This window comes from Delphinus delphis, chromosome 3, assembly GCF_949987515.2.
Source record: "Delphinus delphis chromosome 3, mDelDel1.2, whole genome shotgun sequence".
Lineage (NCBI taxonomy): Eukaryota > Metazoa > Chordata > Mammalia > Artiodactyla > Delphinidae > Delphinus > Delphinus delphis.
In genome coordinates, this window is record NC_082685.1 from 114,066,921 (window position 1) to 114,094,690 (window position 27,770).

General features: G+C 40.7%; 1 protein-coding gene across 3 annotated transcripts in view; it reads right to left on the bottom strand.

The window, feature by feature from the left end:
* The window catches only part of HMGCR (3-hydroxy-3-methylglutaryl-CoA reductase), a 62,430-nt gene that overhangs the window by 20,981 nt on the left and 13,679 nt on the right, over window positions 1–27,770 (bottom strand). Inside the window, exon 1 of one of the 3 annotated variants that reach the window (XM_060009299.1) lies at window positions 76–166. The exons of 1 other annotated variant lie outside the window; for it this stretch is intronic. The gene's annotated coding sequence lies outside the window, so the exon portion shown is untranslated. Of the gene's footprint in view, window positions 1–75; window positions 167–27,770 lie in introns of those variants that run through there. One more of the 3 variants, XM_060009300.1, reaches the window with a different exon arrangement.

The window sequence follows — 27,770 nt, forward strand, 5'->3', positions numbered from 1 at the left end:
CCAGGGCCGGACGGAACTCGAGAACCGCCACCTGCACGACCCTAACCCGCTCCCGCCCACCGCCGCCCTCCTCACCTCCCTATCTCACCAGAGGCCACAGTCCCCGGGATCTGGCGCTCCGCGCGTCTCCAGTCAACGAAGACGCGGAGCGGAAGAAACCTTTGCTTCTACGCACGCTCGGAGCCGGACGAGCCTGTGACCAATAAGGAAGGATCGTCCGATCGTCTAGCCAATCATCTGGGGGTTGCTCGGCCTGACGGCGCTACGTCACGAACGGTCGCCTTAACAACCGCCCACAGCTCTCACCCGTGCTGAGAACGGGCACCGCACCATCTCTCACCATGGCTCAGCCAACCAATAGCCAGTCGAATCCCAGCACTAGGGCCTGCCTATTGGTCACAGAGCCGTGGGGGCGCACGCATGGAAGCTGCCTAGGCGAAGACGATAGGGGATCTGCCGGGTGGAGTGTCCTACAGCCCAGGACCTGAGCTGGGGTCATTGTGGCTGTGAGAGTACAATGGCCAGGAGTAGTAGGGAGCAGAATTGGGGCGTGAAGATAAACGCAGGGTCAGGTCAAGGATAGAATGCACAATTACTTGGTGGAAAGAGGTGGAGGTGGCCCTGAAAACCAGGATGTACAAAAGGGAAGGTGGCAGCAAGGAGCAATCCAAACCTCAAGCTGACCCATTTCCGAAACCCAAACCGACACTTTCCTGTGATTTACCCATTCCTGTAAATAGTGTAAATGGCTCCAGTCATGGGGTTTCTCTCTCCCTCCTCCTCTTCCCCCATCTCCCTCCTTCTCTTCCCCCCTTCTCTCCCTCTCTCCCTATAGCACAAGGCACTAGGCACAGACTGTCGATTCGCTCTGAAATGTGCCTGCTTTTTTGTCGTGTCTGCTTTCCCTCTGACCCCTCCCTGCTGCAGACCTTTATTATCTCTTGCCTGAAATAATGCAATAGCCTCTCCTAACCGGTCTCTCCACGCTTAGGTGCTTCCACCTTCCAATCCTATTATTCCGTTGGCCTACCCCCAAATTACCAAGAGTTTGCTCATTGTCTGTTGAATTAAAGAAATTGGCAACCCCAATATGGCCCTACCTCACATTTCTTGTTTATCTCTCACTATTTCCTGTGTCAACCCTACATTTCAGCCAAAAGAGTAACTGACCTTTTTTCAGTCACACTCAGTACCTTTTTGCTCCCTGTTTATGTTCTCTGTTTAATCTGGACATGCCTGCACATTTCAACTGTTGAAATCCTAACTCTCCTTCAAGGACTATTTCATATGTCACCTCGTTTCCTGATGCCCTCAAATACAGTCATCTCTCCCTACTCTGAACACCCATAACATGTCCATATTCTGTGACCTGTGTTATTATTATGTGGAACTTTCTTAAGAACAGGAATTGCAATCCCCTCAATGTTTAAAGACCTATATTTTGAAACGCAGTCCCTGATACCCACTATACACTCAGGAGGAGTTTTAATAAACTATTATCTTGATAAATTCTCATAATTCTTATGAAACAGATATTTCCATTTACAAGAAAAAATGAGTTTGTTAAACAACTTGCTTTAGATCACATAGATAATAATTTGGAAAACTGAGATTTGAACACATATCTAAAACTTATACTGGTTCTACTATCCTCCACTGCTTCAGTATAGGATCTTTATTCATATCTCTTTACGAAATACTTTTCAAGCACCCATTATGTGCAACGCACCTTGGTTGGCACTGGAGTTATAGCAGCCACATGAGAGACATGGAAACTTCCTTTATAAACCTTATACCCCTTCAAAAAATTAGATGACTGTTAAATATTTGTTGAATTGATCATAATGGAAGGAAAGAGTTTTCACAGTGAAGAAGACTAAGGGGAACTAACCAAAAACTAAAGTATCCTATTATGAGTCTTATCAAAAGAAAGAAGAAGAAAGAAAAAAAGATCTGTAAGTACTCAGAGCTAGAAACTTCGTTGTACTTTTAATGTCCCCAGAAGTCAAAAGGACCAGCTATCTCAGAATTATAAGTTACAGATTATATAAATGCTTACTAATATAAATTCAAATAAGGATTATGAAGGTGTTTCAACAAAAAGTCTTTAGACCAAGATCTGGAAACTGTATTCCCAAACTCGGCTTAATTAAGAACTCCAGTGAGATTATGAGTTCAAAAGCAAGTAATAAAGAAACTCTAATTGTCTAGTTTTATGTTCTTAAAACAACTTCTATATGATTCCCAATTTATGTCAAAAGGATCTTTATGCACTTAAATAATAATTTGTACTTAATGATAAATCACAAAATTTGACAAGGACACACATAGAAGGGGAAAGTGGGGGGGTGGGGACAAAGGAATCTGTGCTTTCTTTTTTTGTGGGTTTACCCTCACAGCAAAGAGTTTATAAAAGTACAATTTTAAGAGATCTAAATTTAAAGTAGTGAATGGCCCACATTGCCATCTTTATCCACATAGCTCTTAGTATTTACTTATATAAGTATGTTAGCCCTCCATCAATTTTCCTTCTTCTTGTTGTCATAGGCCATGCTTTAGGATGAGGAATTATAACAGGAACAGTAATAACAATAGTAGTAAAATTTTATATAGCTCTTTCTATGCACTAGCCACTTTTCTAAGTGCTTTATTTTTATTAACTCCTTTAATTCTCATAACATTCGGAAAGCATTAGTAGAATCTGCATTTTACAAATGATGGAGCTACAGAAACAGAGAAGTTAAGTAATCTGCCTAGGTTTACACAGCTGGAATATGAACTTTGAAGTCCATTTCCTGAGCACATGCTCTAAACCACTCCACTGTGCTATCTTGCCCATATCATGATTGTTGAAGCCTCTGATGATCCATTGTGAAAGACCTTTCATAACATCAACAAAGAGTTTTACTTATTTATTTCCCATTCACAGTTCCCAGCTGTGTTCAAATTTATATCTTCCAGCTTTGGGTAATTTTCTCTCTCTCTTTGTCTTGCACAAATGTTTTTTTTTTTATTTCAGGGATGTCTTTTTTAACTAGTACATTACAACTGATAACTGGTCACTTAGCTTTTGGCAGATGTTGTGATTGATTATCGCTACTGCTCAGGGTCAAGAAATATTCACGGAGGAGCTACTCTGTGCTAGGCAAAGGGCTAGGCACTCAAGGTACAGATTCTTATATGTATATATATATTTTACCTGTGCCGCACGGCATGTGGAATCTTAGTTCCCCAACCAGGGATTGAACCCACGCCCCCTGCAGTGGAAGCGCAGTCTTTTTTTTTTTTTTTTTAATTTATTTATTTATTTGGCTGCGCAGGTCTTAGTTGCAGCATGCAGGATCTTTTAGTTGTGGCGTGTGGGATCTAGCTCCCTGACTAAGGATCGAACCCGGGCCCCCTGCATTGGGAGCGGGGAGGCTTAGCCACTGGACCGCCAAGGAAGTCCCTCAAGGTGCAGATTTAAATAAGAAAACATACACAAATGGATCCTTCCAGATAACATGGTAAGGGTTCTGAGTGAGGTATGCCAAGGGTCCACTGCGAAAAGAGGTAGGGCATGGAGTTGGGGTGCAGGGTGTTTTGAACAAGGGGAGGAAGTGGTTTGAAGGAAGGCTATTGTAGGCACTAGAGTCAAGATTGTGAGCATGAGAATGGAGGTGACAGATACAGGAGCAGAACATTTAATTAGGCAGAAATCTTGAAGTACTGTAGCATATGAGATATTTAAAAGGTGAGGAAGTCATGAGCAGGTTGGCTGATCTCAAGTTTCTACTGGTGGCATCTCACGTGGGCCAAAGTCTTGGCTATTCCTCTTTTTAATTTTTTTTTGCTATTTTACTTCAGTAGCAAAACTTAGAATTCTGCTTCTTTGTTTCTAAAACTTTCTAAACAGAAATCAATAGCTGGAGCCTCTCTTGAAGTTAGGAGCAAAGGTCTCTGCAGGAGAGGGTGCCCACAGTTAAAGATTTCTTCTGTCCACCAAACCTGCTTTCACTGTTTAATAGTGATTTTCTTTACAGTTTCCCCATTCCTCTCTTTAAGCCCTTCCCCAGCTTTGTAGAATCAGTTGGGGAGTGGCTATGAGATATATTGGAATATATATATTTTTTCTTTTAAAGGAATTTACACTCCTCAGGAAAAAAGAATGTTCAGACAGCATATCAATAGAAACAGCATATCAATAATGAGGAGTAAACATCTATTCCCGAGATTCTTAGGGATTCTTGGCTAGGGTGGCTGGTTCCCAAAAAAGTCAGTGAAAGACCAATAAAAGGGGAAAGAAAAAGAACACATTTTGACCCAAGTGTGAGCACCACTTTTTCTCCTTCAATAACAAACCTGGTCCTGGTCTCAGTTGATAAGAGTGGAGTGAGCCATTTACTATAAAATCTGTATCCAGCTCAGTTGTCAAGTCCCCAGTATCTTCCTCCTGTTCACCTTCATTCTTCCAATCCCAACCTCTTCCTTCAGCTTTATATTTGCTCCCAGTTGAGGGAGGAAATTATAATGGTGGGAGAAAAAACAAGGCAAGTGTAAAAGAAAATAAAGAAGGATAGTGGCGCAAGGGGGCTCTCTTCAGCTTCCCTGAGCAACTCCATTGAAAGAAAAGACAAAGAACAATTGCCCAGGCCTGCAAACAGTAGGCCATCTTTTAATATGAAAGTACTGTCGCTCGTACGTAAATATGGCCCAAAAAGTATATAGCACCCTAACTGTATCTGTTACAAATTGCAATGAATTTGGCTACAAGTAACAGAAAGCCTAAACTAGAAGTGGCTTCAACAAGATAAGCGTTTCTTTTTATTCTTGGGTAAAGAAAACTGGAAATAGTTCATCTAGGATTAACATGGAAGTGCAAGATGCTTTCAGGGACCCTTCTGTCTCTCTGCTTCACCATCCTCAGCCTGTGTTTTCCATCCTCAGGGTCACCTTATGGTCCAAGATGGCAACTGGAGTTCCATTTTCATATCTGCATTTCAGTCCTTTTGGAAGGAGCAGAATAAAAACAAAAGGGCGGAAAAAGGGCCCCTCCCAACTGAGTCAGCTCCTTTTCATTGTTTATATTTCAGTGGCCAGAAATACAAGGCAACAAGGGAGATGGGGAATGTAACCTTTTTTTCGGCAACAATGTGCCCAGCTCAAAACTGAAGAAAGGCTCCCACCTCTAAATCTTCCATATTGTCCCCACACTGGGTGAGCATACAGTAAGTACCCAAACCAGTTGCTGATCACTTAACTCAAAAACAGGAAACAATTTTACTATCAAGATTTTAGGGGCATAGCAAAAGATACAAACCTAAGATCAAAGATCTGTTATTTTATAAACATTAGCTTGAAATGTCAATGGAATTCTCATTAACATCTAGACTTGAGTTTCAGCTAAATCCACCGAAAATGTATAATATTACAAATGGTTGAACATAAAAAGGTAATCTGTGAAACTAGCAAAGAGGGCTCTCTTTCTCTCTTCTCAGAATAAAGGGCCTTGGGAATCCCCTGGTGGTCCAGTGGTTAGGACTGCACTTTTACTGCCAAGGGCTCAGGTTCATTCCCCGGTCAGGGAACTAAGATCCTGCAAGCCAAGTGGTACAGCCAAAAGAAAAAAAAAGAATAAAGGGCCTCACTGGTCTTATTCATTGCTTTAACACCTGTAACACTGAATGAATAGTTACCAGCAACTTTCAACCAGCGTGTGGTCTTGATTTCCCTGCTTCTTCCTCTGCATCGTTTAATACCTACCATGATCTCCATGCTTTTTTACCACAATGGCTACCTCCTTCTCTGAAATTGCTTAGGCCTGTGACTCCTGCCTCCCTGAGAAGGTTTCCAGTTCTTTCCACATTTGTTTCAGCTGGACTGAACTGAAACTAGTTATTGATGCTTTCAAAGCCCATGTCTTGGGGGCCCCGATGAGCACTGATAAGTCTCCTGACCTTGTCTCATCCCTAAAATCTTACTTTTTCCGTTTGACTTTGCACTTTCCAGGCTTTGAAGAATTTGTGCTTCTTGAATGACAGTATGTTATGAGATGTTCTTGATAAAATCTCCCTAGCTGGGTCCAAACATCCCTAAAGCTAATTTTTCCCTTCTCCTGGAGAATGAGTAGAATTAGCAAACTAACCTCTGTTCTCAAGAAAGGTATTGCCTGCTTTGTGACCACCTAGAGGGGTGGAATAGGGAGGATGAGAGGGAGATGCAAGAGGGAGGAGATATGGGGATATATGTGTAGCTGATTCACTTTGTTATAAAGCAGAAACTAACACACCATTGTAACGCAATTATACTCCAATAAAGATGTTAAAAAAAAAAAAGAAAGAAAGAACGGTATTGCCAAGGTCTCTGTGCTTCCTCTAGAAAGATGGGCTGTTTATCTTCCCCAAGGGAGAACATAAAACATCTGCAAAGACTGCTCAATGTCTCTCTGTTCAGAAATCCCGCTTGCTTGTTCTTTTGAAATACACGTTTAGGAAGAAATTTGACCCATGTACACCAAGGAAAGTTAAGATAATTATAGTTGGGCTAATAATTTTTGCCCTAAAGAAGGTAATGCGAGTAGCCAGAACAGACCCTTGCCCAGTCCTTTATTGAAATAGTTGCTCTAGAAACTCTCCAGGAGCTTGATTACAGGCTGTGGACAAAGCCTTAGGTCTCCTCTACTTTATTCCTCACAAGAGGAGCCATCTTTATTTTGGAATCTAGGACTAGTTGGACACCAAATAATCTCAATTTTGGTAAAGAGCTTAAAGCTCAGATTGTAATATCTGGCCATTGTGTGACACTGCATTTAATAGGGAATAAAGTGAGAGTGAAACTGTTTGGTCTCTGTTTTTAGGTGCCCTTCTCATTCTAGTAAAAAGAAAAAGATAAAAGTATAGTCAGGGGCTTCCCTGGTGGTGCAGTGGTTGAGAGTCCGCCTGCCGATGCAGGGGACGCGGGTTCGTGCCCCGGTCCGGGAAGATCCCACATGCCGCGGAGCGGCTAGGCCCGTGAGCCATGGCTGCTGAGCCTGCGCATCCGGAGCCTGTGCTCCGCAACGGGAGAGGCCACAGCAGTGAGAGGCCCACGTACCACCAAAAAAAAAAAAAAAAAAGTATAGTCAGGGACAGAGAAGGAAGGCATTCTGATTTGGGTAGGCCTTAAATGTAACAGAAGCATTTCTGTCCACTCTCCCCTGCACCCGTATGATAGACCCACTTCTCTCTGGTACCCTATTCTTTTCAAGCAGGCCTGACTGAGTCTAAAACTTCAACCTGCTTTTTCAGTTGATCCTATTCCTCCTTCACCGAGAGTAGGACTGTCTTGGTTTGCGTTCCCCCAAAGGCAAAGACTGGGTCAAAAGCCCTAGTGCAGTAACTCATTTGGGGGATGACCCCAGGAGGTCAGAATAAGAATGCAAAGAATAACAGGGAAGAAGGAAAAGGCCAGTATCCAGCTAGCCACCACTGTGGGCAACTGGGGCTCAGTTCTGCTGGGGACCCTCTGTAGAATGCCCCTCTGAAGGATGGCAGAGCGAGGGTGGGGGAGTGGTGGTGAGGTGGGATCACTTGTCCCTCACTCTTTGGTTGAGAATGCCTTCTGGGGCACACTTCCAGCTACATGTATGCAGAGCAGAGATACTGAGGCTTTGGAAAAAGCCTTGAGACAAAAAAGTTGGAAGACTTGATGGTTGACACTTGAAGGTAGAAGTCTTCAGCCTGCCAGGAATTGCTGCTGCTGATGACACATGAGCAGGAGATGTGGCAAGAGGTACCTCGTAGCTGTGAGGACTGCATCATGGGTTGCCATGCCAGCCTTTTCATTCCTTTTATATTCCTACTGGGCCTCTTTTGACTACAAGCCCTAAGCCATTTCAGAAGCTGGCCCTGTTCCCCCCGAAATTGTTATAATTCCTTCCTAATGCCTGGGCAATAGTATTCCATTCACAAACCACATTCTGAAGGCCTCTTATTTCCTCACTTTGGTTGTCCTTGGCCTCTGAGTAGACCTGGTCCCCGTAACTGGTGGATGTCAACATTTTTAAGCTTGCAAGTACTCTAGTTTACACATGGAAAGTGATCAATATATATTTGTTGATGGCTCTAACAATAGTGAAACTATGACTCTGGTTATAAATACTGTTAAGCAGGAACTTGCCCAGTCAAGTGAAGTCAACAAACATTTCTTGCCCTGAGTATTTCAAAGAAAGGACAAGAGGGCTGATGGCTGGTTAAGCAGGAATTCATGAAGCTTCTACATACAAGTGGAGTCACTATGATTCCGATATGTAAACTCTTATCTTTGTTGGACAGAGGAAGCATATTATTTGTGGGAGTTATTTTCTAAAATCAGTGTAAAAATCAGAACTCCAGCAGAATCCCAAAGCTTTTTAATTTTTTTAAAACCATGTGAGGAGGGAAAATGTCCGAGTCAAAAGTATCCTTGAATTCTACTTGTATTTCTTAAAATATAGGGTGCATATTTTGTTCTTACAGATTTGACAGAAATTCTTCTGCACACTAGATTTGACACCACCTGACTACTGAAAGAGTCCATCAGAGATAGGTAAGCATTTGAAACTTCCTGCCTGTAAGATTTAACTATGAAGTCCTAATATGCATGAGAACTAGCTAGTGAATGGTAATATATCCCTGTTTGCCTACCAAGTTGCTCTAATCTGTGTCAGTGTTACCCTTCTACTTGCTGTTAGATTTGAGATGTACTTCTTGTTATGAGAATTAGCCCATTATTTGTGATATATTTTGCAAATGTTTTCTTCCTGTTTGTCTGACCTTGCTTATAGTGATTTTTGCCATGCAAAAGTTTTGGGTTTTGTTTTTGTTTTTTTAAATGTAGTCTTTTATTATATCTGGATTTTGAATTATAATTCAAAAGCCTTTCCCTACACCCAGATTATAAAGGAATCCATCTGTGTTTTCTTTTAGTACTTGTTGGGTTTTGTTCTTTACATTAAGATCTCTGATTCCTTTGGAGTCTATTTTTGTACGTGGTGTGAGGTGTAGATCCAGTTTCGTCTTTTGCCAAGTGGCTGTATTCCGGTTTTCTTATACAGAGAACACTGTATTCTCTGCAGCCACATCTATAACTCCCTCTTAGGGTGAGTCACTTCTGCCTGTATTGAATCATCTTAGTTTTTTTGTTAGGTTCCAACAAAACAAACAGTATCCTTGGATCCAAAGGGTACTATTTTCTGAAACTGCTTACAGATTCTGGGGTGTACCTTATCTGGAGCCCTAGTGCTTCATGAAAAGAATATTGTATTTAAAAAACACTTTCCTGATGGTCCAGCCCTGCTCAAGGATTGTGGATATTTTAAATAAGGTGGATGATATGGTTCCCATGATTAAGGAGTATATGTAGAGTGATTAGAAAACAATTGAAGACTGCATAGAACTAATGAAATTTACATTTTGGCTTACTGTCTCAATACCAGGAAGTACTTTCCCTGCACTAGTGTAATTCATTTTTTTAAAAATTGAGATGTAGTTGATTTACAATGTTCTATTAGTTTCAACACGGTGATTCACGATCTTTAAAGATTATACTTCATTTATAGTTATTATAAAGTATTGGGGATATTCCCTGTGATGTACAATATATCCTTGTAGCTTTTTTTTTTTTTTTTTTTTGGTGGTACGCGGGCCTCTCACTGTTGTGGCCTCTCCCGTCGCAGAGCACAGGCTCCAGACACGCAGGCTCAGCAGCCATGGCTCACGGGCCCAGCCACTCTGCAGCATGTGGGATCCTCCCGGACCGAGGCAGGAACCCACGTCCCCTGCATCGGCAGGCGGACTCTCAACCACTGCGCCACCAGGGAAGCCCTAGCTTATTTATTTTTTACATAGTAGGTTGTATCTCTTAATCTCCTACCCCTATTTGTCCCTCCCCCTTTCCTCTCCCCACTGGTAACAACTAGTTTGTTTTCTGTATCTGTGAGTCTGTTTCTTTTTTGTTATATTCATTAGTTTTATTTTTTAGACTCCACATGTAAGTGATAACATATAGCATGTCTTTCTCTGACCTATTTCACTAAGCATGATACCTCCAAGTCCATCCATGTTGTTGCAAGTGGCAAAGTTCTTTTTATGGCTGAGTAGTACTCCATTTTGTGTGTGTGTGTGTGTGTGTGTGTGTGTGTGTGTGTGTGTATCACATTTTCTTTATCCATTCATCTGTTGATGGACACTTAGGTTGCTTCCATCTCTTAGCTATTGTAAATAATGCTGCTATGAACTTTGGGGTGCATGTATCTTTTCAGATTAGTGTTTCTGTTTTCTTCAGATATATATAGGGTAATTAGTCTTTACGAATGAGTTGCTTTTGAATTATTCTTTTCAGCTGCAGATAATGGAGAACCTAAGTCACAGAGGTTTAAACATTTTTCCTCCTCTCACATCAAGAAATCTGGAGGTAGGTGGTTACTAGCATTGGTCCAGTAGCACAATAGTGTCAGGAATAGCACCTCTACAATTCTGTTGGCCTTTGACACATGGTTTCAAGATGGCTGCTGAAGCTCCAGGTGTTACATCTGGGTTCTGAATAGTAGTAGAATGTGCCATCCCCAAATACACCACTTTGGCACAAGGATAATTTTGAACTAGAGGCACTTGAAAAATAGAAGATTCAGGAAAGGCACTGTGACCTCCTTTTTTCTTCCTGAAAGCACTTTTTCTTTCATGTGGAAGATGCCCTCTCTACACCAGGAAGGAAAGAATATTCTTATCACCAGAGATCGGGAGTCGAGGCTAAGGGAAACCTGTACAAACAGATTTGTTAAATCAACCCTTATCTTCCTTTAGCCTCCCCATATATTTTAGTTACTTTTCCACAATTAGTACTCTTTGTTCAACCTGTTATATAAGCACTTAGGTGTAACTGCTTTTTGGGTCTTCATTTTTCTGTGAAGTCTCTCACGTAGACGTAAAAAATGAAATTTGTACGCTTTTCTCTTGTTAACCTGTCTTATGTCAACTTAATTCTCAGGCCCAGCCAGAGACTCTAAGAGGGTTGAGGAAAAGTTTTGCTACCCCTATAGTTCAAAGGAGAAATAAGGTGAAAGGGCATACTGCATCTGTCTCTTTTATCAGAAAAAAAATTCTCCAAAGTTCTTCAGAAAACTTCTACTTATGTTTCTTTGGCCAGAACTATCACATGGCCACCCTTAAATGCAAGAGAAGCAGGGAAAGAAAATATTTAAGTTTTGTAATCTCTTTTGGGGGAAACAGCAAGGGAGAGGGGACTGGGAATGGCTACTTAACCAACCAATGGATCGACCACATTGAAATATCTCATTTCTGCTTGCTGAAAACAATGTCTGGTATGATGCGGGTATGAAAATGCAGTACCAGATCTTATGCAATCTGAGTAAAATTTAAACAAGCAGCAGGTAGGAATCTCAACAGCATGAGTTGAGAGATCTGCTTAAAGCTCTGCTATTGATGGCATGCATCTCCCAACTCCTAGTCTCTATGCCTCACAATTCAAATTCAGATGGAAGAGGTTGGTTGGACCAGGTTGAATTGGCTGCCCACTCTTATTGAGGTCACAGGCAGGGGGCAAGTCATGGAGAAAAAGCCTGACCACTGAGGGATTATCCCTGGAGATGCTGGGGGCAAAGGGACAGCATATTTTAGTATACGTAAGTATAAATAATGTAAAAATCTAAACAACTTAGTATGTTGGTATGTGATCATTGGTGCTATGTTGTCAGATCCAGAAACCCAAAGAAGACAACTGCCCTTTAAGTAGGGTAATTATGCCTGTTCTTAAGTAGAAATGTCTTGATTTCCAGTTTCAGAAATTTAGCAGGCAAGTTTGTTAGTTTTTGTTTTGTTTGGGATACTATGATATAATCAAAATAAATATTTGGTCTTTGTCCCTGGTTCCTGGCACACAGCTACTAAAACCTTTAGAATCTGCAGAGTGATGAGAGTGCCTTTTGTATGCTAATTAGACGACTAGTGGCTGGGGTCCCTAGATAGTGTCAGGATGAGGGCTGGTCACCACAAAGACCAAGGCATGATTAGAGAGTTGGAATTTTTACCTCAACTCCCCCTCCCCCAATGCCCTGTGTCTTCAATTTCTTTTTGAATAATCCACCTGTCTTATTTGTGTTTATACACCTGCCTTTCCTCAAACAACACAATAGAGCACAATCTTGATCTCAACTGATCTAGTCTCTCAGAGCCCTTTCACTTCAAAAGGTCTTGATCTGGTGGTGCTGAGCTTGTAAGGGCACAGACTTGGACCTGGACCTGGGAGCAAACCTAATCCCCTCGTCCTGACCTCTCCTCCCCCACTTACTATCTCTATGATTGGGACAAGTTGTTTGACTTCTCTGAGGCCCTTTCCTCACCTGTAGTATCCAATGATTTATCTCACAGGGTTGTTGTAAACTTGAATGTATGCATAATACCTGGTATGTCATCACTCAACAAATGGTGATGGCTGTAACTGTCTTAGAATATTCCCAAAAGATTTCTTCTGGACTGTCTACAATCCAGCCATTTGACAGCTTTCAGACAAACTATATTTCCACTCTTTGCTTTAACCTGTTCAGAATATTCCATGCAGTGGTAGCCCCAGTCTGGGAGCATAAACCATATTTATCCTGCAACTTTAAACAAGTCTTAGTGCAGTGGAGCAGAGGGCCTTGAGAACTGCAGAAATTCTTAGGAAAAAACTCATCCTCAACCTAAGAAGCAAGGGCACCAAAGCTTGGTCTGAAAGGATTAGGCCTCTTCGGAAAGGGCAATTCTGAAGTCACCAGGATATGCACTGACCTTACCTTTTCCAAGGACTTAAGGATGAGCAAAGCTGGAAAAAAAAATCTGTGCCACTTTAACCTCAGTGCCATTCTGGAATGTATGCAATTTAAGTAGGGTGAAGTGTTGAGGACAGAAGATATGCCAGTTGTGGTTGGGGGATCTGTGTAGTCAACACCAGGAGCCTCAGAAGGCATCAGAAACCTGGAGTCGAACCACACAGTGGCAGGCGATGGCAAAGAATGGCCTAGGATCCTTCCACCAACGGCACAGGCAAATAAAGAGACCAGTGAGGCACCCGGGATGACCTCCTGTACTATTTGAAAGGGATTTGAGTTAATGGAGGAGGTCATTCACCCAATTTGCCAGGGCCAGCTGAGTGGAGGACTCCTATTTGAAATTATTTTAGCCCTGCTCCCAGCTGGTGTGACTTGGAAAAAGTGGGTTTCATCATCAGCTGGCACAAGATAAAAGCACAAATAAAAATTACTCTATCATAGAAATTCCTTTATCATGAAACATATTTGACCTGCAAACTTCACACAAACTGTACAAATGAATGGTGCAAGGGCAGCTTGGACACCTGGCTTCACTTTGACCTGAGTAAATGTTGAAATTTTTAAAAATTTATTGCTTATTCTCCTCAGCAGCTTTTCCATGTTTAGGCTAGTTTCCTAAAAAACTCTATGGGACGCTTACTGAAAATACACATTGTTGAGCCCTTCCTCTGGGTGATGAGGCCTTATTAGTCAACAGGTGAGAGCTAACTGTACATTTTTAAGTGCTTTGCTGAAAAACTAGGATGTGTGCTATAAGTGAGGTGGGTCATGAAAGCTGCACTGATACAAGGCACCAGGAACCCAATGAAAGGACTCAAGGAAAATACCATTCCCCACCTTCACCCTCTGCTCAAAGACTCAACACATTCGGTCATGTGTTGTGTACACATGGGAAGAGGGGGAAGGGAAGTTTTTATCTCTTTTTGTCCCAGGGTGGGATTGTTCACTGTTCTCTACATCTTTTCTTAGCCAACATATCAAAAAGCTACTCGGCATTTCTGCATTGGTTCCTTTAACCTCTATTTATTCCAGATTTGGGGCTCTTGGTTGTCACAGAAGTCCTACCTAAAGAGGCCAAATTGAACATATATGTTATGGTGTCTACAAGTACAATAGATCTAAGCCAGAACAAATAGAAACTGAACTGCCGGGGCTTCCCTGGTGGCGCAGTGGTTGAGAGTCTGCCTGCCAATGCAGGGGACACGGGTTCCAGCCCTGGTCTGGGAGGATCCCACATGCCGCGGAGCAACTGGGCCCGTGAGCCACAACTACTGAGCCTGCGCGTCTGGAGCCTGTGCTCCACAACGAGAGGCCACAACAGTGAGAGGCCCGCGCACCGCAATGAAGAGTGGCCCCCGCTCGCCGCAACTGGAAAAAGCCCTCGCACAGAAACGAAGACCCAACCCAGCCAAAACTAATAAATAAATAAATTTAAGAAAAAAACTGAACTGCCATTGCTGTCCGGATTTATTGCTCAAAACAAAAAAGCTCCTGATGTGTTTGGCTTGACCACGATCCATTTTATTTTATTAAAGAAATTTTTTTGTAGCTTTATTGGAGTATAATTGCTTTACAATGTTGTGTTAGTTTCTGCTGTACAACAAAGTGAATCAGCTATATGTATACATATATCCCCATATCCCCTCCCTCTTGCATCTCCCTCCTACACTCTCTATCCCACCCCTCTAGGTGGTCACAAAGCACCGAGCTGATCTCCCTGTGCTATGTGGCTGCTTCCCACTAGCTATCTATTTTACATTTAGTGTATCTATGTCCATGCCACTCTCTGCCTTCATCCCAGTTTCCCCTTCCCCCCGCTCTGACCTCAAGTCCTTTCTCTACATCTGCGTCTTTATTCCTGCCCTGCCACTACGTTCATCAATACCATTTTTTTAGATTCCATATATGACCATGATCCATTTTAAACCTACGTACCCCACGTTAGGTTTAGGAGGCCAGAAAATAGCCCCCTTACCATTCTTCCTATCTGCCCAGTCACATCCCACAGAAACATCCTTGTCCTGCAACTTATGGTGCCTGCTTCTCAGGTGGGTGGAGATGCAGGCCTATTTGGGTCATGCCTAAGTTCCCAGGACTGAGACCGTCTCCAACTTTAGTGCACCCAAGAATATGGTGGGGGAGAGTTGTTTAATATGCAGATTCCTGAGCCTCACTTCCGGATGTTGATTTCACAGGTCTAGGAAGGGGCCTGGGTAATTTGCGTTTTAAAAAAAGTATCCCAGGTGATTTTAGTGCACGGGATTGACGGATCTCACTTAGAGGAATACGGGCCTAAATGTCTATAGGTAGATAAGCAAAAAGACCACATAAGAGCTTTAGGAAAGTAATTCAAAAGGCAGAGTAGGAAAGACTGGAGTTAAAACTTGGGATAGCTATTGCAATATGGTTTTCAAACTACATGCATGTAAAAAATGGAAATACACTTTCTAAAAAGTCTATTCTTGTATTATGAGGTGCACACCGTGTCTCTACTCTCTTCTATCCTATTTTCAGCAGTTGTCTTGAAAGGCAGCTTTGCCTGGTTGTCTTTACAAGTTCACGCAGCCCAGGCTGCTTGCACCCTTTTCAGACTTTAACAAGGACCCCTGTACTCACCCTACTGCACTGGACAACACCCTTGTCAATCTCAACAGCTGTTCTGAAGTGGGCACACCATGCTTTCCAGGGACCATCTGTCGGCTGTTCGGGGCTTCCCTGTTCTCAGGTCTGTCAGACACGCCCCTGTTCCTCTCTGCTTCCTCCTGCATAGCCCCAGGTACACACAGCTCTTGGGACCATGGATGTTTATCTCCACCCATTTGTATTTTCAGGTCCATGGAGAGACCTTGGCAAATAGTCATGTTGTAAATGTCCACGAGTTTTTGGTTTTGCCACTTAGTTTTTATGTGGGAATTTGAAAAGATTAAAAACCTGTGCTACTGTCACTGCCACTTTCACCTTGACTTTCTTTATAACGTTACACAATCTGTGTATCTTTAAGCAGTATATTTTGGATAGTTTTTCTCTTCCTTTGAAAATTATATAAATTGGTATGTTCTGCCATACCTTCCTTTTATGGCCATCATTCGTGTTGATACTTATAACTGTATTCATTCATTTTTGCTGCTGTATTTACATTATATGACTATATATCACAATTCATTAATCCATTCTGTTAATATTTTTTTTCAGATTTTGATAATCATAAATAAGGCTTTGATGAATATTCTATACTTGCCTTTTTTAAATTAATTAATTATTTTTTTGGCTGCATTAGGTTTTCATTGCTGCGCGGGCTTTCTTTAGTTGCGGCGAGCGGGAGATACCTTCATTGCGGTGCGCGTGAGGGCTTCTCATTGTAGTGGCTTCTCTTGTTGTGGCGCGTGGGCTCTAGGCACGCGGGCTTCAGTAGTTGTGGCACACAGGCTCAGTAGCTGTGGCTCGCGGGCTCTAGAGCGCAAGCTCAGGAGTTGTGGCGCACGGGCTTAGTTGCTCCGCGGCATGTGGGATCTTCCTGGGCCAGGGCTCAAACCTGTGTCCCCTGCATTGGCAGGTGGATTCTTAACCACTATGCCACCAGGCAAGTTCTATACTTGTAATGCACATGTGTAAGATCTTCCAAAGAAGTGTGCCTAGGTAGATATGAAATGGTATTACTTTTAATTTCAATTTGCATTTTCCTGCTTACAAAAGAAGTTGAACATCTTTTCATGTTTACCCACCAACCAAGTCTCCTCTTATATGAAATGCCTGTTTGTGACCTTTGCACATTTTTCTATGGATTGTTTGATTTTTTTCTTATTGATTTAGAAGAGCTTTTTATATACTCTGGATGTTAATAATTTCCTGGTTATGTTCTACAAATAATTTTTTCCTGGTTTGTGCATTTCTGTTTTTGGGCCCTCCTTGTCTTTTCCAAGAATATAATTCTTGATTTCTATACTATATACTTTATCAACCTTTTTAAAATGAATTTTGCTTTTTGTGTTTTGTTTATGAAATCCTTCCTTACCTTGAGATTATAAAGATATATTTTCTTCTAAATGTTTAAAAATTTGGCTTCTTCATTGATCCATATGGAATTCATTTTTGTGTATAGTTTGAGGTATGGATCCAAATTTAATATTTTGTACACGAAGAATTGTTCCAATACCATTTCTTAAATATGTCCCCCTGGGCTTCCCTGGTGGCGCAGTGTTTGAGAGTCCGCCTGCCGATGCAGGGGACGCGGGTTCGTGCCCCAGTCCGGGAAGATCCCACACGCTGTGGAGCGGCTAGGCCCGTGAGCCATGGCCGCTGAGCCTGCGCGTCCAGGGCCTGTGCTCCGCAATGGGAGAGGCCACAACAGTGAGAGGTCCACGTACGGCAAAAAAAAAAAAAAAAAAAAAAAGTCCCCCTTTCCCTATTGATCTTCATTGCCAAGCATTTCATACATGCATGGATCTAGTTATGTAGTTATACTCTTTCACTGAGCTATTTGTCTATATCTGCTCCAGTATATATAATATTATAATTCATAGTTTTAAAATACATTTTGATATCTGATAGGACAAGTCTTCCCTTTACCCAATCTCATATTTTTTGCCTCCCCCATCATACTGCCTCAATAATTCCTCAATAATGTCTCTATTTATTTCCCTCTCCAACAAGCCAGATTAGAAAAATGGTCCCAGATTGCAGAACGAGGTTTCCTAACTCGTGTGGAGCTCAGCCCAGCCCCACATGTTGACAGCCATAAGCAGGTATTTGTTTCTTAGGTGTGCATAGGAATGCTACCACTAGTATCTAAGCTTTATGGATTTTTTCTATAAGTAATAGCATTTTCATAAATAATTGATGATTATGGAAAAATGTCTATGAAAATTACAGGGACCAAATTATTCTCTAATTTTCAACAAGAGAAGTTAAGGCAGAGAGAGATTAGAGAAAGTTTCTACAGTCACTTTTTTTCCTCACTCATCAGCTACCACCAATCACCTACCTAGGTCCTGAACTTCTAGTGAGTGAGATGGGAAAGGTAATGCATCAAGTCAAAGGGAAACATGGCAAAGATCTTTGGGGGACTGGGTACCTCGAACAGGCTTGAGGGGTTAAGAAACACCTACCTTTTGGTTAAGAGAACAATGACTGGACTGCAGTTATCTTAGGATAAATCTGGATTCTGTAAACTTACCACTTCCATGATTTTGCTTTAGTTTTCTCTTCTTCCTTGGCTTCCTTTCTACCCCTTCCCTCCTGTTGTCTCTTCTCTCTTATTCTCTGCTTATACTCCTGGACACTTCTGTTCCTTTCAGATGCCATTCTACACAAGTTCTTCCTTTTTGCTTTTGGAGGTTTTTACACTGCTCTGGTACTCTTGCTTAGGGACCTCTCATATGGTTCTTCATGATAATGCCCATTATATAATGTAGTAACAAATGCTGTTTAAGTTCACAGCAGGCTAGATGAGGAAATGTCAGCTATGTTTTATCTTAAGTGTTTACATACACACCAATGTAAAGAGATGTATGTAAAGAGAGATTCTATTTGTCTTGAGGATTTAAGGCTTTTTTGTTTTGTTTTTTTTTTGCTAAGTCACATTTGCCATCAAAACTGCTGCTCTGTCTTGTCCTGTCTTTAAATACCCACTAGATGTTGCTACAGGGCTATGGGAAAAAGTCTTCAGTTTCATCCAAAGCTTCTGAATTACTGAACTAGAAACTTGCAGCCATCAGAAACAGGAAGGATATAATCTTAAACACAGAAACAGGAAGCATATCTTCAAAAGATAGGAAGGAAGTAAAACTGACTAAGGACTGAATATTTAAAAGACAATGTTGGCGTAATTGAAACTTGTGCATTAGCAGTGTGACATCTGTCAGCTGAATACAATGTTAAATCTTTAGAGATTCTCTCTCCTAGGGCATCTGAAACTTGACTGAGGTTTCAAATCAGGTTTCAAAAACAGTACAAACATTCTGGACATCCTAAAAAGTATTTAATATTGTAAAAATTACTGTTTTCTGATTCTAAAAGTATTACATTGCCATTTAAGCAATTAGGAAAATAATAGGAAATTATAAAGGAGAAAATAATTACCCAGAACTCAAGGATAGTCACTCAGGGTGACTATCTTTTGCATTTTAGCACATTTCTTTCCTTCCAGCTTTTCTCCTATACTTTTTTTTTTTTTTTTCGGTACGCGGGCCTCTCACTGTGTGGCCTCTCCCGTTGCCGAGCACAGGCTCCAGATGCGCAGGCTCAGCGGCCATGGCTCACAGGCCCAGCCCAGCCGCTCCGCGGCATGTTGGATCTTCCCAGACCGGGGCACGAACCCGTGTCCCCTGCATCGGCAGGCAGACTCTCAACCACTGTGCCACCAGGGAAGCCCTCTCCTATACTTTCTAAACTATAAAATATTGTATAAATTATATATGTATATATATATACTTTTTGCTTAATTATATATGTTGTATATGTACATATACATACATACTTTTTTGTTTGATGATATATTGTATATATATGATATATGATGTGTGTATATATACACACAATATACACACATACACACACATACACACATCCTGGTGGAAGCTATTAAACATAATAACAACCAGCCCTATGATGTGTGGGAGCAGGGCAGGCGGCGGGGGGGGGGGTTACTTGTAAAATTTGCAGATTTCTGTGGTGTAAATACTCCAAAACTTACTCTACACATTATTAGTTCTTTCCTGGTCCTCTTCCTCCACTCAGTAAACCACAAAATCTGGCCCCATAGTAAAATGTAACAAAATAATTGAGAAGTGATGAGTTTGGGGTATTTACTGCCTTTATTTTTAATATAATTTGTTCAATTATGCTTATATACTTTAATTTTTAATAGTGACTACGTTTAATAACTGACTTCCAAATTCCTGAAAATTTAACAATCAGCTCTTACAAACTAGTAGAAGCTGGATCAAGTTCACCTTTGACACCACTCTAGTAAGAACTTCCCTGCCTCCCTCCCCCAACTCTCTGTCTTCCCCATAGTCCAGTCCTGGAGAGATCAGCCTTTGAGGTTAGTTAAGGGGAGGAAGGGAAGCAGAAAAGAAAAAGCAACGTGTAGAATAAGTTTTGCTTAAGCAAAGGTTTTTAGCATAAGACACAAAAAGCACTGTACTGGGTTGTTTAGTGTCCCCCCTCCCCCAAATTCATGTTCTTCTAGGAACCTCAGAATGCGACCATATTAGGAAATAGGGTTGTTATAGTTGTAATTGTTTAAGTTAAGGTGAGGTCATAGTGGAGTAGGGTAGGCCCTGCTCTAATATGACTCGTGTTCTTACAAGAAGAGGAGGAGACACAGAGAAAGAGATGTACAGGGAGAAGACCACTTGATGAAGGGGGTAGAGATTGGAGTCAAGGCAAGGAATGCCAAGAACTATCAGCAACAGCAAAGCTAAGAGGAAGGAATGGAATGGATTCTCACCTAGAAGTGTTAGAGAGAGCCTGGCCTGGCCAACACCTTGATTTTAGACTCCTGGCCTCCAGAATTGTGAGATAATGAATTTCTGTTATTTAAGCCATCCAGTATGTGGTAATTTATTACAGCAGCCCTAGGAAACTAATGCAAGCACTTACCGTACAAGAAGAAATTGATAAACTGGACATCACTCAAAACCTATTTCTGATGAAAAGGCATTAATAAGAAAATGAAGGGTTGGTTCAAGATGGCGGAGTAGAAGGACGTGCGCTCACTCCCTCTTGCGAGAGCACTGGAATCACAACTAATTGATAAACAATAATTGACAGGAAGACAATGGAACTCACCAAAAAAGATACCCCACATCTAAAGACAAAGGAGAAGCTGCAATGAGACGGTAGGAGGGGCGCAGCCACAGTAAAATCAAATCCCATAACTGCTGGGTGGGTGACTCACAGACTGGAGAACGCTTATACCACAGAAGTCCACCCACTGGAGTGAAGGTTCTGAGCTCCACCTCAGGCTCCCCAACCTGGGGGTCTGGCCACGGGAGGAGGAATTCCCAGAGAATCAGACTTTGAAGGCTAGCGGGATTTGATTGCAGGACTTCGACAGGACTGGGGGAAACAGAGACTCCACTCTTGGAGGGCACACGCAAAGTAGTGTGTGCATCAGGACCCGGGGGAAGGAGCAGTGACCCCACAGGAAACTGAACCAGACCTACCTGCTAGTGTTGGAGGGTCTCCTGCAGAGGGGGGGTGGCTGTTGTCTCACCATGAGGACAAGGACACTGGGAGCAGAAGTTCTGGGAAGTACTCCTTGGCGTGCGCCCTCCCAAAGTCCACCATTAGCCCCACCAAAGAGCCCAGGTAGGCTCCAGTGTTGCGTCGCCTCAGGCCAAACAACCAACAGGGAGGGAACCCAGCCCCACCCATCATCAGACAAGCAGTTTAAAGTTTTACTGAGCTCTGCCTACCAGAGCAACACCCAGCTCTACCCACCACCAGTCCCTCTCATCAGGAAACTCACACAAGCCTCTAAGATAGCCTCATCCACCAGAAGGCAGACAGCAGAAGTAAGAAGAACTACAATCCTGCAGCCTGTGGAACAAAAACCACATTCACAGAAAGACAGACAAGATAAAAAGGCAGAGGGCTATGTACCAGATGAAGGAACAAGATAAAACCCCAGAAAAACAACTAAATGAAGTGGAGATAGGCAACCTTCCAGAAAAAGAATTCAGAATAATGGTAGTGAAGATGATCCAGTACCTCGGAAAAACAATGGAGGCAAAGATCGAGAAGATGCAAGAAATGTTTCATAAACATCTAGAAGAATTAAAGAACAAACGCCTAGAAGAATTAAAGGACAAACAAACAGAGGTGAACAATACAGTAACTGAAATGAAAAATACACTAGAAGGAATCAACAGCAGAATAACTGAGGCAGAAGAATGGATAAGTGACCTGGAAGACAGAATGGTACAATTCACTGCTGCAGAACAGAATAAAGAATGAAAAGAAATGAAGATAGCCTAAGAGACCTCTGGGATGACATTAAATGCACCAACATTCACATTTATAGGGGTCCCAGAAGGAGAAGAGAAGGACCAGAGAAAGTATCTGAAGAGATTACAGTCGAAAACTTCCCTAACATGGGAAAGGAAACAGCCACCCAAATCCAGGAAGCGCAGAGAGTCCCATACAGAATAAACCCTAGGAGAAACACGCAAGACACATAGTAATCAAATTGGCAAAAATTAAAGACAAAGAAAAATTATTAAAAGCAACAAGGGAAAAACGACAAATAATATACAAGGGAACTCCCATAAGGTTAACAGCTGATTTCTCAGCAGAAACTCTACAAGCCAGGAGGGAATGGCATGATATATTTAAAGTGATGAAAGGGAAGAACCTACAACCAAGATTACTCTACCCAGCAAGGATCGCATTCAGATTCCACGGAGAAATCAAAAGCTTTACAGACAAGCAAAAGCTAAGAGAATTCAGTGCCACCAAACCAGCTCTACAACAAATGCTAAAGGAACTTCTCTAAGTGGGAAACACAAGAGAAGAAAAGGACTTACAAAAAAAAAAAAAAACCCAAAGCAATTAAGAAAATGGTAATAGGAACATACTTATTGATAATTACCTTAAATGTCAATGGATTAAATACTCCAACTAAAAGACACAGGCTCACTGAAAGGATACAAAAACAGGACCCATATACATGCTGTCTACAAGAGACCCACTTCAGACCTAGGGACACATACAGACTGAAAGTGAGGGGTTGGAAAAAGATATTCCATGCAAATGGAAATCAAAAGAAAGCTGGAGTAGCAATTCTCATCAGATAAAATAGACTTTAAAATGTAGAATGTTACATGAGACAAGGAAGGACACTACATAATGATCAAGGGATCAATCCAAGAAGAAGATATAACAATTATAAATATATATGCACCCAAGATAGCAGCATCTCATACATAAGGCAAATGCTAACAGCTATAAAAGAGGAAATCGACTGTAACACAATAATAGTGGGGGACTTTAACACCTCACTTACACCAATGGACAGATCATCCAGACAGAAAATTAATAAGGAAACAAAAGCTTTAAATGACACAATAGACTAGATAGATTTAATTGATATTTATAGGAAATTCCATCCCAAAACAGCAGATTACACTCTCTTCTCAAGTGCACACGGAACATTCTCCAGGAAAGGTCACATCTTGGGTTACAAATCAAGCCTTGGTAAATTTAAGAAAATGGAAATCATATCAAGCATCATTTCTGACCACAACGCTATGAGAGTAGAAATCAATTACAGGGGAAAAAACGTAAAAAGCACAAACACATGGAGGGTAAACAATACGTTACTAATAACCAAGAGATCACTGAAGAAATCAAAGAGGAAATTAAAAAATACTTAGAGACAGATGACAAAGAAAACACGACGATCCAAAATCTATGGGATGCAGCAAAAGCAGTTCTAAGAGGGAAGTTTATAGCTACACAATCCTACCTCAAGAAAGAAGAAAAATCTCAAATACACAATCTAACCTTACACCTAAAGGAACCTTAGAGAAAGAAGAACAAACAAAACCCAAAGTTAGTAGAAGAAAAGAAATCATAAAGATCAGATCAGAAATAAATGAAATAGAATCAAAGAAAACAATAGCAAAGATCAATAAAACTAAAAGCTGATTCTTTGAGAAAATAAACAAAATTGATAAACCTTTAGCCAGACTCATCAAGAAAAAGAGGGAGAGGACTCAAATCAATAAAATCAGAAATGAAAAAGGAGAAGTTACAACAAACACCACAGAAATACAAAGCATCATAAGAGACTACTACAAGTAACTCTATGCCAATAAAATGGACAATCTGGAAGAAATGGGCAAATTCTTATAAAGGGATAACCTTCCAAGACAGAAACAGGAAGAAATAGAAAATATGAAGAGACAAATCACAAGTAATGAAGTTGAAACTGTGATTACAGATCTTCCAACAAACAAAAGCCCAGGAACAGATGGCTTCACAGGTGAATTCTATGAAACATTTAGAGAAGCACTAACACCTATCCTTCTCACACTCTTCCAAAATATAGCAGAGGGAGGAGCATTCCCAAACTCATTCTACGAGGCCACCATCACCCTGATACCAAAACCAGACAAAGATACTACAAAAAAAGAAAATTACAGAACAATATCACTGGTGAATATAGATGCAAAAATCCTCAACAAAATACAAGCAAACAGAATCCAACAACATATTAAAAGGATCATACACCATGATCAAGTGGGATTTATCCCAGGGATGCAAGGATTCTTCAATATACACAAATCAATCAGTGTGATACACCATATTAACAAATTGAAGAATAAAAACCATATGAGCATCTCAGTAGATACAGAAAAAGGTTTTGACAAAATTCAAAACCCATTTAGGACAAAAACTCTCCAGAAAGTGGGCACAGAGGGAACCTACCTCATCATAATAAAGGCCATATACGACAAACCCACAGCAAACGTCACTCTCAATGGTGAAAAACTGAAAGCATTTCCTCTAAGATCAGAATCAAGACAAGGATGTCCACTCTCACCACTCTTATTCAACATAGTTTTGGAAGTCTTATTCACGGCAATCATAGAAGAAAAAGAAAAATAAGGAATACAAATTGGAAAAGAAGTAAAACTGTCACTGTTTGCAGATGACATGATACCTATACATAGATAATCCTAAAGATGCCACCAGAAAACTACTAGAGTTAATCAATGAATTTGGTAAAGTAGCAGGATACATTAATGCACAAAAATCTCTTGCATTCCTATACACTAACAACAAAAGATCAGAAAGAGAAATTACGGAAACAACCCCATTCACCATTGCAACAAAAAGAATAAAATACCTAGGAATAAACCTACCTAAGGAGGTAAAAGACCTGTACTCAGAAAGCTATAAGTCACTGATCAAAGAACTCAAAGATGACACAAACAGATGGAGAGATATACCATGTTCTTGGATTGGAAGAATCAGTATTGTGAAAATGACTATACTACCCAATCTACAGATTCAATGCAATCCCCATCAAATTACCAATGGCATTTTTTACAGAGCTAGAATAAAAAATTTTAAAATTTGTATGGAGACACAAAAGATCCTGAATAGCCAAAGCAATCTTGAGGGAAAAAAACGGAGCTGGAGGAGTCAGACTCCCTGACTTCAGACTATACTACAAAGCTATTGTAATCAAGACAATATGGTACTGGCACAAAAACAGAAATGTAGAGCAATGCAACAGGATAGAAAGCCCAGAGATAAACCCATGCACCTATGGTCAACTAATCTATGACAAAGGAGACAAGGATATACAATGGAGAAAAGACAGTCTCTTCAATAAGTGGTGCTGGGAAAGCTGGACAGCTACATGTAAAAGAATGAAATTAGAACACTCCCTAACACCATACACAAAAATAAACTCAAAATGGATTAAAGACCAAAATGTAAGACCAGACAGTATATAACTCTTAGAGGAAAATATAGGAGGAACACTCTTTGACATAAATCCAGCAAGATCTTTTTTGACCCACCTCCTAGAGTAATGTAAATAAAAACAAAAATAAACAAATGGGACCTAATGAAACTTAAAAGCTTTCGCACAGCAAAGGAGACTATAAACAAGATGATAAGACAACCCTCAGAATGGGAGAAAATATTTGGCAACAAATCAACGGAGAAAGGATTAATCTCCAAAATATATAAACAGCTCATACAGCTCAATATTAAAACACAAACAACCCAATCAAAAATTGGGCAGAAGACCTAAATAGACATTTCTCCGAAGAAACATACAGATGGCCAAGAGGCACATGAAAAGCTGCTCACATGCTCACTAATTATTAGAGAAATGCAAATCAAAACTACAATGAGGTATCACCTCACACCAGTCAGAATGGCCATCATCAGAAAATCTATAAACAAATGCTGGAGAGGGTGTGGAGAAAAGGGAACCCTCTCGCACTGTCGGTGGGAATGTAAATTGATACAGCCACTGTGGAGAACAGTATGGAGGTTCCTTAAAAAACTAAAAATAGAATTACTATATGACCCAGCAATCCCACTGCTGGGCATATACCCTGAGAAAACCATAATTCAAAAAGACACATGCACCCCAATGTTCACTGCAGCACTATTTACAATAGCCAGGTCAGGGAAGCAACCTAAATGCCAATCAACAGATGAATGATAAGGAAGATGTGGTACATATATACAATGGAATATTACTCATCCATAAAATGGAATGAAATTGGGTCATTTGTAGAGATGTGGATCACCTAGAGACTGTCATACAGAGTGAAGCAAGTCAGAAAGAGAAAAACATATTATATATTAAATCATATATGTGGAATTCTAGAAAAATGGTACAGATGAACCGGTTTGCAAGGCAGAAATAGAGACACAGATATAGAGAACAAACGTATGGACCCAAGGGGGGAAAGCAGGGGGTGGGGGGTGGGGGGTGGTGGTGGTGGGATGAACTGGGAGATTGGGATTGACATGTATACACTAATATGCATAAAATAGATAATCAGAACCTGCTGTATTAAAAAAAATAAAATTCAAAAAAAGAAAAAAAATTGAATAGGCAAGCCAGAGACAAGTAAAAAGTATTCATGATGCATAAATCTGACAAAGGCCTCATGTCCAGACTGTGTAAAGGACTCCTACAAACCAACAATAAAAATACAAACAGCCCAATTGACAAGTGGGCAAAAAATTTGCATAGAAACTACAAAAGGTACAAACAGTCAAAAAGCACATAGAAGGTGCTTAGTGTCCTTAGCCATTAGGGAAATGCAAATTAAAACCACAATGAGATACTATTTCACACCCACCAGAATGGGTAATAAATAGGAGATTGACTATCAAATGTTGGTGAAGATATGGAGCAAAGGGAGCTTTCATACACGGCTGGTAGGAGTATAGAAAGGCAGTTTCTTATAAAGTTAAACATATACCCACCATATACCCCAGCAATTGTACTCTTAGGTATTTACCTAAGAGAAATGAAAACATACATCCACAAAAAGACTTCAGTGAGAATATTACTAGCAGCCTCTCTATAATAGCCTCCAAAGTGGAAATAAATGTTTGTCAACAGGCGAGTGGACTAAACAAATTTGGTATGTTCATACAGTGTAACAGTACTCAGCAATAAAGAGGAATGCATTGATATAAAGCACATCGGTGAATCTTAAAAACATTAAACCTACTAAAAGAATCCAGTTTAAAAAGATACATACAATATGATTCCATTTACATGAAAGGCTACTCTGTGGTGCTAGAGAAACTACATGATAGAAATCAGAAAGTATTTGCTTGGGGGTAGGTATTGAGGAAAGGGAAGAAGCAATGGAAATATTCTTAATCCTGTTTTAAGCAGTGGTTACGTGTGTGTGTGTGTGTGTGTGTGTGTGTGTGTGTGTGTGTATTCAAAACCATTGAACTGCATCATTTTACTACATCAAAATTCTGATTAACCTTTCATGGTTGGCATTTTTGTGTCTTTCTACTTTGGCAGACCTGCTAATATATTAGTCTAAACTAGTTTACATGACTGTTTCAGTTACACACAAAGAATATCCCATTACCATATGTAAATTTGGCAATTTCATGAGTCCAAAAATCAACTAAAATTTATTATTTTTATGTATTAATCATTTATGTAAATTATACTTTTAAGATTTGAGCTTTTAAGATTACCGTTTTTCCACTTACAACTCCGATTTTCCTCCTGTAGGTTGTGTATGCTGGTGTAAGAAATACAGAAACTTTTTTTAAAAAAAAATCCACCACACATTGAACTGAACATTAAGGTCTACATATGTCATTATATGCAAATTATTCCTTAATGAAGAGAAGCAATAAAAAACCGATTATACAGTTCTTCAGTAGCAGAGTCAGGGGGTGGCTTGGTATGCTTGATAACCTCTTATTT